Here is a 15,193-nt window from a genome sequence, read left to right on the forward strand (position 1 = left end):
CCCATATTCACTGATGGATTCTTTGAGACCATAGTCTCATTCAGCCCTGGGACCAACCATGGATCCTTTTGGTCCCAGTAAATCTCTCTATTTAATAAATTGTTAAATTGTTCTCTATCTTGCTCAGTTTCTCCAGAATTACACCAGGAATTTTTTCCCCCCTTTCTATTTCTTTTTCTTCATTTAATTACTATGTCAAGACAACCTCTGAAAGACTGGGCTGATGATGAAATTGGTTCAGTCTTGGACAGGACTCCACCCAATTAGGAAACCTTAGTTCTGATTAAGGAATAAATCTTATCTAGGTCAATTCCAACCCATTGTTCAAATACACCAGTGATTTGGGTGGAAGATAGGATACTTTTGTACTGACTGTTGCAGTCAGAAGGATCTGAGTGGAGAGAAGTATTAAAGTCATCCTTTAAGCCTCATTAATTAAGCCTCCCTTTGTTTTTGTTTTTTTTTTGTTAACCAATTAGAGTTGATTCCTATCAAGAAAATCCAGTCTTCCAAGGATATTTAAGCATTCAGGGGATATCCAATGTTTATCTGGCTTACTAAAGTCATTGCACTCAATCTATTAATTATTTGCTAACCATAATTAATAAATTGATTATTAATTATGCAGAAAAAAGAAAATTGTTTATAACTTTCCTTATTTATCCATTGTATAATTATAATTTCCAATAGCCCTATAGCCTGAAACAAATCACCCCTATAATTGATTCTGATTTTTAAACTTCTTTCTTTTCCTCTTCATCCCTGGCTACAGATTTACATGACTGAGTGAAACAAACAATTATGAATTTATGAAATATGGTAATTCATGACAACAAAAAACAAACTTCATGGCCTATCAGGCCTAATCAGGTCTAATCAACATTTTGTTTATGTCATGTGCTTTTTTAATGGTTTAGTAAAGCTCCTTTAAAAAAAAAAGTTTTTAAATGTATAAAATGAAATCTATAGGATTAGAAAGGAACCAGATTTTATTAGAGTAACTATTAAAAAAATTCAACTTCATGGACTGTGATGTAGAGTGACTGATGTTACTATAGATATAATGGCTAAATACTCAATTATACAGGCTCAATTATACAAGAATAAAAGCTGTGTTTGTAGTCCTTTTCTAAAATCTCGAAATATTTGAAATCTCTTTTTCTTCTTCATATTTGCATCTCCAGAAATTAGCACAATGCTTGGGGGCAGCTAAGTGGCTCAGTGGATAGAGCACCAGGCGTGAAGTCAGAAAGAGTTCCTAGCTGTGTGACCCCAATTGCCTCAGCAAAAAAAAAAAAATAAATCACAATGCTTTAGCACATAGTAGACATTTAATAAATGTTTATTGACTGATTAATAAGCATTTATTAATCACTTACTTTGCATCAGGCACTGTGTTAGGTAAAAAGGCTTATTGCTTTTAGCAATGATTGAATTGTCTGTTCTGTGCATCCTTTTAGTCCTAATAACTAACCCAAATAGTCTTCAGCCTTGTAATATATACCCAACCTACTAATCTACCACTTTTAAAAAAATATTTAATTTTCTTTGTTACAAAGCACTCAGCAAGTGCCTGATAGTAGGCATGTGCTTAATAAAATGCCTATTGACTGACAAAAGGTAATTTATTGTAAAGACAGTGGAAAGGATAGTAGATTTGGTATCAGAAAACCTTGACTAGTATCCCATCTCCATTATTTAATATGTGTGACCCCAAACAAATTATTTAATTCAGACCCTCAATTTCATCATCAGTCAAGTAGGGATAATTATATTAGTGCTGCTTACCCTACAGAAATGATATGAGGATGAACTATAGTAATATAAGCAAAATATTTTGCAATTATAGGATGTTATATAAATGAGTCCTTATCATTAGAAGTCTGGTTATCTAAAAAAGAAAAGGTTAAGATAACTTCCCCTCAATCCCCATCAGCTACTTCTCATTCTTGCTGCAGATAGATGTGCTGGAAGGGTAAGGGTGGAGGTGGGGATGCTCAGCAAAGAAAAGCAAAGCTTCAATTTTTCCAGAACAGTAAAATCCTCCAGATTGCCCAAGGGTGGTCTTAAAATACACAGGGGAGTTCCCTAGAGAGGAAACCATTCTTACTCTTGTGTACTAGAATTCTTTCTCCAAAGAACCTTAAAATAAAAAATAAATTACTATCATTAATTCCACCTACTCCAACGTTGAGATACCCTGTAGGTAGATAATCAACAAAAAATTATATTTCCTTTATTCATTAATGGAATACAACTTGGACTTGGTTGGGAAATCTGCAGGTGTATATATTTGACTGAGGCAATTGGGGTTAAGTGACTTGCCCAGGGTCACACAGCTAGGAAGTATTAAGTGTCTGAGACCAGATTTGAACTCAGGTCCTTCTGATTTCAGGGCCACTGCCCCTGTAGGTATATTTTGTCACTGTCTAAAATATATCTAAGTTTGAAATGATTTCTTGAAATAAATAAAACTGATTTCCAAAATCATTTTGAAAAAGCCCTGTATGGCATTTCTATATCACCTTGCTTCCTTATTACTTTGTATGTAATAGGATTTCCCCCCCAATAGTTCCATAAACAGTTATGTATATGTATAATATGTATGTATGTATATATATATATACATATGTATATTTATTTTTCCCAAAAAAAAATACAAGTTAAAAAAAAAAAAACTTTCTCCCTTTTTTTTAAAAAACAGCACACACAGAGTCAATTTCCTTTCACAAAGTAAAACAAAGTTACTCATAGACTCAGGCACCCTGAACAAAATTATTCCATTGTGCAATATGCATACTGCTTACTTGTCTCCTGAAGTAGATGATTATGGAAACTGATGGGGGAGGGGGGAGGAAAAGGAGGGGGGTGGGAAGAACCACATTCAAGACTAGTTCCAGAGAGTTGTATAAAAAAGCTGCACTACTAGCATCCATCCTCATCCACAGTGTCATTGCAGAAGCCAAGTGAGGAGGCTGGGAAAGCTGCATACTGCAGTTGTTCTGAAATCCACACTGTTTTTCACTCTGGACTCCAGAGGTTACACCCAGGATCACAATAACCTCTCTTGCTGACAGAAAATTAACTGGTAAGTGGGTTCATTCTTGTTCTTTCCTGTTTGCTTTCTCTGTAAGTTAATACGTATGCAATTGACTTGATAATGATTTTTGGAGACTATTTACCTATTAGGATTAGGATGAGTAACAGCTGGCAGAAGATGACTCTTAAAAAGAAACAAAAAAGAGAAAAAAAGAATTCTCCGTTTGCAGACTCACTGCAAACTCATATTCTTGGTTTTATGTCAAAAATGTTGGGAGATGATACAGGGTTTGCTGCAGCTGCAAATTAACTCTGAAATTTCAGAAAAGAAAAAAATAGAACAAGGAGAAGAAAAAAATAGACACTCCAAGTTCACTTTTTCAGCTTTTACAGAAGCAAGAATAGTCTATAAGTTTAGATAGAGAATGCTTAAAAGCCCAGGAGTCAAATAACTCTTGGAAAGTTCATTGTTGTGATGTTTAGCACAACTGTTCATCTTCCTTAGGTGATAAAAAAGTCAAAAATCTAAATCCAGTTAGCAGGTGGTTATGTTTTGAAAAGGTTTTACAAAAAAGTTTTATTGTATTTCTTTTGTTGTACTTGAATTTAATAGATCCCACACTTAATAACATGCTAAAATAAACATGCATATAAGCGACACAAGTGTTCGTGTCTGAGTTCTTCTTAATGAAGAGTTAAAGATTAAATTCTTTTTTGCTTCTTAACTAAATTCAATTTAGGTAAGTGCTACAAACCTCTATGACCCCACTGAGTTCAAGGCATTTGCAATTAATTGCCTCTTACTGGCTGAAAAGCAAGGTTTAACAAGTAATTTTTTTTCTTGAATATCTAATATATTTTTCCCAGGTTAAGATTTTCTTAGGCTTGTTACAAAATTTCTTTCAGGATATTTTTACCAACAGATTCATTTGTTTTTGTTTCTTCCAAAATTCAGTGAAACTGCCATTTCCCTTTCTTAGCTCTCAGCAATAATTTCTCAGTGAATAGTTCACAGTGTGTGCTTCCTAAGGCATTAAAGGGCTTAAAATTTTTCAGTCAGATGAAAGCCCACAAATCTATTTAGCTTCTAAGAAAGCTTGGAGCATTTTTCTTACCTGCCTTTCTTAGCTATCCGGTCTCTCTTCCAAGGCTTTTGCAACAAAATATCTCAATATCCTCCCTTCAAAATCTGCCCTACTGTCTCTCTAACTGCTTTTCTCTCAGTGTTGAATGAAGGTCCAGCTGTCAGGTCCTTCTGATGAGGAAAAACATAATGGGGATTTTTTCTATTAATCAATCTGGATTTAATATTCATTGAACAACTCAGAAGTTAAACCTTTAGGAGCAACTAGATGGTGCAGTGGTTAAAGCACCAGCCCTGAATTCCAATCTGCTCTCAGACACTAAACACTTCCTAGCTGTGTGACCCTGGGCAAGTCACTTAACCCCAAGTGCCTTGGGGGGGGGGGGAAGGCTAAACCTTTAAGACAGTGTAGACTGAAAAGTCTACTGATCCACTTCTACTTTTTTCTGGATGACCATTTAAACCAGAGCTTCTTGATCTTGATTCAATCTTATTCAATCATGGACCTTCTTGGTAGGATGGTATAATTTAAGATCCTTTTATCCCAGAATCATATTTTTAAATGCTTAAGAGATTAATAAAAAAACATGGATAAAACACATAGGATTACAAATTATTTAAATATGATTTTATATTAATTGTATTAAAATGTTATTAAATTATATATTATATTATTTGTTGATATATTATTAATTATATTTAAATAGTTATCAATACAGTCCATGTATGTGTATGCACATATGTGTACACACATATGTGTATTGTGTACATATATATCAATGTATGTGTACACACAATATATAACATGTATGTATGTATTTCAAAACGGCCTGCTACCCATTCTTTTCTGTTGGACACATGATAATGTTCCAGCTTCAGCTAAAGCCCTTGATTATAGCTGCTTCTGTTCCTCAGAAGTGAGTGATCCTGCAGTGATTTAAAACCAAGATTTTTTAAAATAGCTCATAAAACAACCTGCAATGTGGGTTAAATTCAGAGTAGGGAGACAAAAATATTCTTAATCATGGACCTAACAGAAGTTCCTAATTGGGGGAGAAGGGGAACTTTTCCAGCTGTTTTTCCTTAAGGAATGGCCTATATTGACTCCTGAGGTCTTTTAGATCTCCAAATCTATGAGCCCAAACTATCCGTATGGACCAGTTGGAGAGATGCGGACTTTATGCATTAGCTTTTAAAATGTTGTTTGGTTGTATATCAACCTGGGCTGAGGTCTCTGGTGTGTTGCCATATTACTTTGCCCTTTATTTTATTCAACAATTCCATTAAATAGATGGCCCATTTATCAACTTTGTAGGTGAAATGAAACTAGAGATACTAGCTAATATCAGAAGAGATATTCAAAAGAATATTCACAGGTGAAGCTGAAGCTTATTAGACAAAATTTATTCTATCTAGGGTTAAAAAAATTACATGCACAAAATGGAAAAATCATGGCTAAAAAATAATCCACTTGGTTTTGGAGTTGAAATGGCTTTCAAGATCACTTAGTCCAACTGCTTTTTTTTTTTTTTTTTTTTTTTTAAGTGACTTATTTTGTTCCTTTCAGAATCTTGGCAAGAAGCCTTCTATTCCCAGCAGAAGATTATTTGCAGCAGGTGTCAGGCTCTCTAGGACAGGATTCACCTGCTAGCTGGTGCCATCAGGCTTAAATTTCCAGAGCTATGGTCTCTCTATTGTGGACCTCACGCTAGCTTAGATCAGACCTTCCCTCGTAACCATACTCATACCCAAGTCTGGTGTTTGTGGTCCCATCTGCTTAGGCATTACTCTAATGTAATTAATTGAGAGTCTAGCTAACCCCCCCAAACAAAAGATTTTGGGAAATTTCCTTTGAGTGAGATCATGATCTTTCCTTTGAGTTGCATTATCTTACTCTGTATAATTTTTGTACATTCTAATCTTTAAGTGCTCTGATTTCTACTAGCTATTTGTTTGAATAAATAGATTTATTTGAAATCCATTATTTGTGGTGGTTTTCTTTGTAACCAGTATTTGCATAGGAAAGAAATAAACCTACAACTATAAGCTTGGGATAAGTTTTTCTCTGAGATTTTTAAATGAAATTTAAAATTCCATTTTTAATTTTAAAAAATTAAAAAATTTTTAAAAGGAAGCAACTTTTGTTTTGAATCATTCTTCTAGACTGGAAATATATAGATAGAAAAATAGATATAATTCAAATCCCATGTGGTCATATATATCTTACATGGGCACACAATGCATATACCTTTCAATCATAGCTTCCAGTTTTAACCTCTGATGACTAGACATCTATCCATCTTCCATGCATGTAGGGACTTTACTCTCAATTAACCGGCAATGGTTGTAGGATTCTTCCATTTATCAATTTCAAAATCTCTTCCATTTTCTCATGCAGATCAGTGAGTAGGAAAAGATTGAGAAACAAAACAAAGCTCAGGGAGCCAAGACATCAACTTTCCCCAGCCTAGTCTTTCCTGTCGTTAATATGATATATATGATGATATATACATATGACATATAATAAATATCAATCACACATAAAGAACATGCATGTACACACATGTATGTATACATGCATATATATATATATATATAAAATCTACCAGCACAAATAAGTAAAATCATTTCCAAATGTCTTTCCAGTGCTATTAACTATCCTTCACTGACCTTAGTCAATCATGAAGTCTTGTCAGTTTTATATCAAAAATCAATAAATTATATCAATATCATATGTATATGTTATATGTAATCAATAAATTATATCAATAATCAACAAATTATATTGATATAGTATATATATGTAAATTGTATGTAATAAACAAATTACATTAATAATAACATTTACATAAAAATAAAATATATTCATATAATATATACAATATGTAAATTATATGTAAAATCAATAAATTACATCAATAATTCTATTTATATTACTAATCAATAAATTATATTGATATATAATTTGTAATATATAATCCATGTTATATCAATAATCACATTTACATCAATAATCAATAAATTATATTGGTATAGAATATGTAATATAAACAAATATAATAAAAAATTACATTAATAATTCCATCTGTTTCCTTCTCTCAGCTCATACAGCCATGGTGGCCCACATTCCCTTTCTCCGGGACTATCACAATTGCCTCCTAATTAGTCTCCCAGCTATAATCTCTGCTCTCCAAGCCATCCTCCACAGAGCTGCTTGTTATATTACTATTCTTAAAGCACAAGTCTGATCATGTTGCTTCCCTACCATGAAGCTTCTGTGGTTCTTAGGATAAGATGTAATTTTAGCTTTACTTTAAAAGCTCTTCTCAGCCTTGCTCCAATTTATCTGTCAAGACAGATTTTGCTTGACTTTCCCTAGATGCCCAACCTTCCAGCCAAACCAGCCTATTTTGCTTTTCCTTGCATGCAATACTCCATCTGCTATCTATGTGCCTTTGCTTCCTAGCCTAGCATAGGAGTACCTCCTTCCTCACCTCTGACTCCCTAGCTTCCTTCAAGTCTTAGCTTAGTTCTCCCCTACACAAAGCTTTTCCTGACCCTCTTTCTTGTAAGTGCTGGCCACCTCTTTGAATTTAATTTTTTTTTTTTTTGCTCAGGCAATTGAGGTTCAGTGACTTGCCCAGGCTCACACACCCAGTGTCTGAGACTGGATTTGAACTCAGTTCTTCCTGACTTCAGATTTGATCCATTCAAATCTGCAGCCTACCTGCCCTTAGATAGAAATGGGGTCACCCAAGTAAATACAGATTCCCTAAACTACACAAAAAGATCTCTGAGGCTACATATTGATTTAGAAAATCATAAACATTATCTGTGTTCTATTGTATTTTCATTTATTTAATTAATTTTTTCCAATTACATTTTAATCTGATTTAGGCTGAATTTAGGAGTATTATGGACTATAAAATTCTTATTGATTGACCACCAATAGGTCCCAGGCTAAGTCCCATTTGGTCATTGTTTGGGTCCTGATCAACTCAGATTGAATGTAAATAGCTGTCATTTCTGCCTTGGTAAGAAATCCTGAAGGTCTTCCCTTCCCAATTTTATTTATTTATTTATTTGGATTTTTTTTTTTTTTTTTTTTTTGATTAGGTGAGTAAAGAGATTGTTTACCTCAATTACTACCCAGCCTTAATCACTGAATGGGTGTAACCCCAGTCAGACTGAGACCTGTTGAAGGTCTTAGATTAAAAAGGCCAAGGCCTCCTATCTTGTCCTGCTTCCATTGTCCTAATCATACCTGGCCAGTGGCTCTGGAAGGAAAAGTGAGACAGGTGACCTTGCATGGCCCTCCCTCACTTAAATTTAATTCACTTGCAACAACTGTTTGGTGTCTCTGCTTTAGGTTTCTCTCTAAAATTATAAAATATAGAGAAAGTGCTGAATTTCCTCACTGAGAGTCCCTTTATACCAATAAAAATCATTGATCTGGTCCTTATCTCTGTAAAAGAAAGGAACAGGACTAGATAATTTCTACGGCACATTTCAGCTTTAAATTTCTACATTTATGATGAATAAAACTCCTCATATATATATTTATAACACTTTCCTGCCCTCATTCAGTTTCACATTATTCTTGTCATGCTTCCTCTGCTTTTTAGATAGTGGTCTTTTATTTTTGTAAAGAAATTTGATGTGAGGAACACAATTTAGGTTTCCAAATTTTATAATGTTGTAATGAACATGTACTTTGGCTTTCCCAGGAGAAGGAATTAAAAAGGTACTCTGTGTACAGCAGATGTCAGGGATGGGTATTTATTTCTTCACACAAAAGGAATAATCAACACAGTATGCTCCCAAGATGAAAACCAATTTAAAACAGGCTTCATTAACTTATGATTATTATTTCAATTCCCTGGAAAGATACTTAAGCCTCATCAATACGTAAATACATTTGTGAATACTGATTAGACATTTTATATCTGCTCTACACTGTTCTAGGTTAAGGCGTGCATTGGACCCAGGACTTCAGAATTCTCAAACTCAGAGTTATAAAAGGCAACCAGGGGCCTAGGAACAAGCTCATTATCTGCTTGTGGAAGCAGGAATGGGAACAGCCCGTAAGACTATCTCTCCTGATGGGGAGACTAGAAAGAATTTTCCTTTGCTATATGGGAGAGCAGAAGCAACAAAAATTGAAATGGAAGAATTCTGTCCTTTAAAAGGTCCATTGAGTCATCAGCTTCTCTAGATCAGAAGCCAATGATTGTATCATGATTCCAAAATACTTACGCCCTACAGCACAGGGAAGCAGCCAGTACAACATCTCTGATGTGTTTAATTGATGTGTCATTTTATCCTCAGAGTACTCAAAAGTTTCCAAGGGGAAACCTTGGTAGATATCTAGGAGGGCCCATGTAGTCCCATTCTACTCAGCAAAATGGTATTTTAAGGTTAATTTGGTAGCTGGGTATAAGGTGGAAGATGATATGATGTTGCGGGTTAAAAACTCATTTTAAGCTCTTTCAGGCAATCAGAATGGGAAGGAGGGCCGCCCTTAGTCTTCAAGGCTACTGCAAACTTCTGCTACTGAGCAAAGCCAAATTAACCCTTATTATTATAATTGTTCCAGATATTATATTATTGCATATTATTATTCCAGATAGTATTGGTCCAGATCCCTCACATTTTTCATCTTTACTGAAAGCATCTTTGCTTAGGTCCAGGTGGAAATTTCTGCAGCAGCCCACAAAGACTGCCATCCAGATCACTATCTTGATTCTCTCTTTCCCTAATGGGTCTTTGATGTACCTCTGTTTTGAATGCTGATGGGATCCTCCCCCTCTCCCTTTGAGCTATTAACTTGATTGACAACAACCTCTGATATTGAATTTTTGACAAATGCCTATGGCCAGGAAATCACAGAATCTCAAATTTGGAAAAAAAATTCAGAGATTATGAATTCAATCCAAAATTCACATAAAAACCCTTGAACATTCTCCCTGATCAGTTGTCCTGGCAGTTGTCATTGTTAAGATTTTTTTTTTTTCAAAACAGTATCATTAAATCTGCTTCTTATCGTTTCCACCCATCTTTTCTAATTCTTTCCTCTGGAACTGAGCAGAATAAATCTAATCTCTTTTCCACATGACAAAATACTAGGAGACAGCTGTCATGTAAACCTTTCAAGCCTTCTCTTCTTCAGATTGAACATCCTTAGCTGCTTCAACCAATTGAATCACAAATGACATCTTGATTGCCTTCTTTTAGAAATAGCTTATCCTCCTGAAATGGAATATTCAGAAAATAAATATAACTTCATGATGTTATTCAATTAGGACATCCTTCTCTAGACACTTTCCTGTAACCTAAAATCACATGAAAAGCAAAATAAAGAGCTAAAGGTTAGGGTTTGCCATTGGAGTGGAGAACTCTTGTTTAGCTTTTCCTAAGACCTGCCCCATGTGTATTAGACTAATTTCTCCTTCCTGTTGTTTTAATCATTTCAGTTGTGTCCAGCTCTTGGTGACTCCATTTGGGATTTTTGTGGCAAAGATACTTAAATTGTATTAAATCTATCTTCAGATTGGATCAGAGAAATTTACGTGCTTCTTGGTCATCTAAGAGTATAATATTTATTAACACTTTAAGGAATCTGCTCTTGAGAACAAATTCACATTTCTAGATTAGGTTTTTACATCCTTTCAGGCAAGTTTGGAGTACATATCCAGTCAGCAGCATTCAGTTTGAATGGAAAACTAAAGCATTTCAGGGTGACAAAAGAGAGGTACCAGACAAGGAAGAAAATTTGAAATAAAAAGTGGCAAGATTTGTGATCAGAGTAAGAAAGAAAACATTCACTGTTCAAGGGCAGCAGATGAGGGGGAAAGATCAAATACATTCATAATTGGGACTGCTTTCCCTTTATCCAAGGACAGCAAGTAATATTTAAAACAGTTGATAAAAGAGACGATTCATTTTACTGTGTCCTTGCATAGTGATTGGGGACTTTCTAATATTAGGTCACCAGGTGGCTGGGAGAATTTCAACTTTGTTAGTACTTTAAGAAATCCCTGATCATGGGCAAATAGTTTAATTCCTCAGTATTCTCGCAATGCTTTTTAAAAAATTCTCAAAAAGGTATTTTCAATGAGCAAAAATCCTGTTTTCTCTCCCTCTCATCTCACCTCATCCATTGAAGGGAAAAAAAGAGAAAAGAATAAGAAAGCCCTTATAATCTATATGAATAATCAAGGAAAACAAATTCCTGCACTGTCTCCCTCTGCACATTGAGTCCACAGCGTCCCTACTAGAAGGTATGTGATGAGTGGCAATTGCAATGATCAGAATTCTTAAGTGTTTCAGTGATTTGTCTTTATAATATTGTTACCATATAAATTGTTCTCCTGGTTCTGCTCATTTTACTCTGTATCCATTCATGCAGATTTTCCCCAGTTTCTCTGAAATCCTTTTCATCATTTCTTATAGCACAATAGTGTGTCTTTAAATTTATATAGTATCTGTTCAGTTGTTTCCCAATTGATGGGCATCCTCTTACTTGTCTTTTTTTCCTTTTGCTATCACAAAAAGAGCTGCTGCAAGTGTCCTTTCATTCATTTGGGTCCTTTTCTTCTTTCTTTGATCTCTTTGAACTAGAGGAATAATATTATCATAATAAAACTTGTAGGGAGAAAAAAAGAAAATTACTGATGAGTTATGGACCTGAATCAGTAGAGGTAATTTCCATATAGATACTGAACCAACAAAAATCATCAACCTGGGCCAACTCCCAAAATCACATTAGCTCTTTTGATCACCTGTTTGCTCATATCGAGATTGTAATCTTTTTAAGAGATAATATTTATAAAGCATATACCAATTAGTTCTCCATATTTTCCTATTTGTCTCAATGCTACTATTCAATTTAAATCTTTTTTTTTTTAATTTTTTATTTTATTTTATAATTATAACATTTTTTTGACAGTACATATGCATGGGTAATTTTTTACAACATTATCCCTTGCACTTACTTCTATTCAGATTTTTTTCCCTTCCTCCCCCAACCCCCTCCCCCAGATGGCAAGCAGTCTTATATATGTTAAATATATTACAGTATAATTTAGATACAATATATGTGTGTAGAACCGAATTTTTTTTTTGTTGCACAGGAAGAATTGGATTCAGAAGGTAAAAATAACAGTTTACATTCATTTCCCAGTGTTCCTTTTCTGGATGTAGCTGATTCTGTCCATCATTAATCAATTGGAATTGGATTAGCTCTTCTCTATGTTGAAGAAATCCACTTCCATCAGCATACATCCTCGTACAGTATCATTGTTGAAGTGTATAATGATCTTCTGGTTCTGCTCATTTCACTCAGCATCAGTTGATGTAAGTCTCTCCAAGCCTCTCTGCATTTCTCCTGTTGGTCATTTCTTATAGAACAATAATATTCCATAACATTCATATACCATAGTTTACCCAACCATTCTCCAATTGATGGACATCCATTCATCTTCCAGCTTCTAGCCACTATGAAAAGGGCTGCCACAAACATTTTGGCACATACAGGACCCTTTCCCTTCTCTAGTAGTTCCTTGGGGTATAAGCCCAGTAGTAGTATGGCTGGGTCAAAGGGTATGCACATTTTGATAACTTTTTGGGCATAATTCCAGATTGCTCTCCAGAATGGTTGGATTCTTTCACAACTCCACCAACAATGCATCAGTGTCCCAGTTTTCCCACAGCCCCTCCAACATTCATCATTATTTGTTCCTGTCATCTTAGCCAATCTGACAGGTGTGTAATGATACCTCAGAGTTGTCTTAATTTGCATTTCTCTGATCAATAGTGATTTGGAACACTCTTTCATATGAGTGGAAATAGTTTTAATTTCATCATCTGAAAATTGTCTGTTCATATCCTTTGACCATTTATCAATTGGAGAATGGCTTGATTTCTTATAAATTAAAGTCAATTCTCTGTATATTTTGGAGATGAGGCCTTTATCAGAACCTTTAACTGTAAAAATTTTTTCCCAATTTGTTACTTCCCTTCTAATCTTGTTTGCATTAGTTTTGTTTGTGCAGAAACTTTTTAATTTGGTGTAATCAAAATGTTCTATTTTGTGATCAATAATGGTCTCTAGTTCTCCCTTGGACACAAACTCCTTCCTCCTCCACAAGTCTGAGAGGTAAACCATCCCATGTTCCTCCAATTTATTTATGATTTCGTTCTTTATGCCTAAATCTTGGACCCATTTTGATCTAATCTTAGTATGTGGTGTTAAATGTGGGTCCATGCCTAGTTTCTGCCATACTAATTTCCAGTTTTCCCAGCAGTTTTTGTCAAATAATGAATTCTTATCCCAAAATTTGGGATCTTTGGGTTTGTCAAAGATTATATTGCTATTTTTATTCACTATCTTGTCCTGTGAACCTAACCTATGCCACTGATCAACTAGTCTATTTCTTAGCCAATACCAAATGGTTTTGGTGACTGCTGCTATATAATATAGCTTTAAATCAGGTACACTTAGACCACCTTCCTCTGACTTTTTTTTCATTAGTTCCCTTGCAATTCTCGACCTTTTATTCTTCCATATGAATTTTGTTGTTATTTTTTCTAGGTCATTAAAATAGTTTCTTGGGAGTCTGATTGGTATAGCACTAAATAAATAGATTAGTTTGGGGAGTATTGTCATCTTTATTATATTCGCTCGGCCTATCCAAGAACATTGAATGTCTTTCCAATTATTTAAATCTGACTTTATTTTTGTGGCAAGTGTTTTGTAATTTTGCTCATATAATTCCTGACTCTCCTTTGGTAGATATATTCCCAAATATTTGATACTATCGACTGTTATTTTGAATGGAATTTCTCTTTGTATCTCTTGCTGTTGGATTGTGTTGGTAATGTATAAAAATCCTGAGGATTTATGTGGATTTATTTTGTATCCTGCGACTTTGCTAAAATTCTGAATTATTTCTAATAGCTTTTTAGCAGAGTCTTTGGGGTTCTCTAAGTATATCATCATGTCATCTGCAAAGAGTGATAATTTGATTTCTTCATTTCCTACTCTAATTCCTTGGATCTCTTTCTCAGCTCTTATTGCCAAGGCTAAAGTTTCTAGTACTATATTATTCAATTTAAATCTATAGAGATCTATCTATTCTTTGTTTTCCCATTTTCCAGGTTCCCATTCAATAAATCATCATGTCAATTATTTTTTCCCAGTATTATTCATATCCATAACTTTCTCTCCTTCCTGTTGGGTTAGTCTAGTTTACCCCTCTTCATCTTGTGCTTAGACTATCAAAATAATCTAACTAGTCTCTTTGCTTTCAATGTTTTCCCATGTTTTCTTTCTACCACTCTTGGGCAGAAGATGGGCAGGGACCATTCTGGCATAAAGGTGAAGCCTGACATCTGGAAGGACTAAAATTGTAGCCTAGAGAATTAAAGCCTTAAGAACTGGAGAAAAGTTAGTTAGGCATTCCTGACCTAAAATTATTTCCTTATTAAATTAACTTTTTTTTAATTAAAAAAAAAAAAAGAAATTTTTCTTCTTCCTATCTTTACCCACTCCAAGGGTGTATGTGGGGAGGGGGGGAAGTGAGAAGAAAGAAAAGAAAAACTTTTTTTAAAAAACAATTATAGACTATATATTTTTATATATGGGATCTTTTATATTTTTATAAATTTTTTATAAATGGTTAGACTTCCATAGGGTCATAGTTTCACCTCATAGGAATTCTTCGAACAAAGGCTTTATGATGACCATTTGTCATAATTACTTTGGGACTTCAATTTACTTATCTATAAGGGAAGAATATTAGATATAGTCATTTCTTAGATCCCTTCTAACTCTAGAAAACTAGGATTCTGGAATTTTCCCTGTTTCTATGAAAAATGTAAGAAATTTTTGTAAGAATTTTTGTAAGAAAAAATTCATTTCAGTCGTGTCCAACTCTTCATGACCCCATTTTGGGTTTTCTTGGCAAAGATACTGGAATGGTTTGCCATTTCCTTCTCCAATTCATTTTTCAGATGAGGAACTGGAGCAAATAGGGCTTGCCCTAGTAAGGGTCTAGGGCCAGATTTGAA

The 15,193-nt window shown here is 34.4% G+C and overlaps 1 protein-coding gene across 2 annotated transcripts in view; it reads left to right on the top strand.

Annotated features, from left to right (window-relative positions):
- Positions 1-2,767: 2,767 nt before the first annotated feature.
- CMKLR2 (chemerin chemokine-like receptor 2) overlaps positions 2,768-15,193 on the top strand; it is a 59,959-nt gene continuing 47,533 nt past the window's right edge. The window contains exon 1 of one of the 2 annotated variants that reach the window (XM_074298939.1): positions 2,768-3,088. The gene's annotated coding sequence lies outside the window, so the exon portion shown is untranslated. The remainder of the gene's footprint in view (positions 3,089-15,193) is intronic. The other variant, XM_074298938.1, reaches the window with a different exon arrangement.

The sequence above is a fragment of the Sminthopsis crassicaudata genome, chromosome 3, assembly GCF_048593235.1.
Source record: "Sminthopsis crassicaudata isolate SCR6 chromosome 3, ASM4859323v1, whole genome shotgun sequence".
NCBI classification, from domain to species: Eukaryota; Metazoa; Chordata; class Mammalia; order Dasyuromorphia; family Dasyuridae; genus Sminthopsis; species Sminthopsis crassicaudata.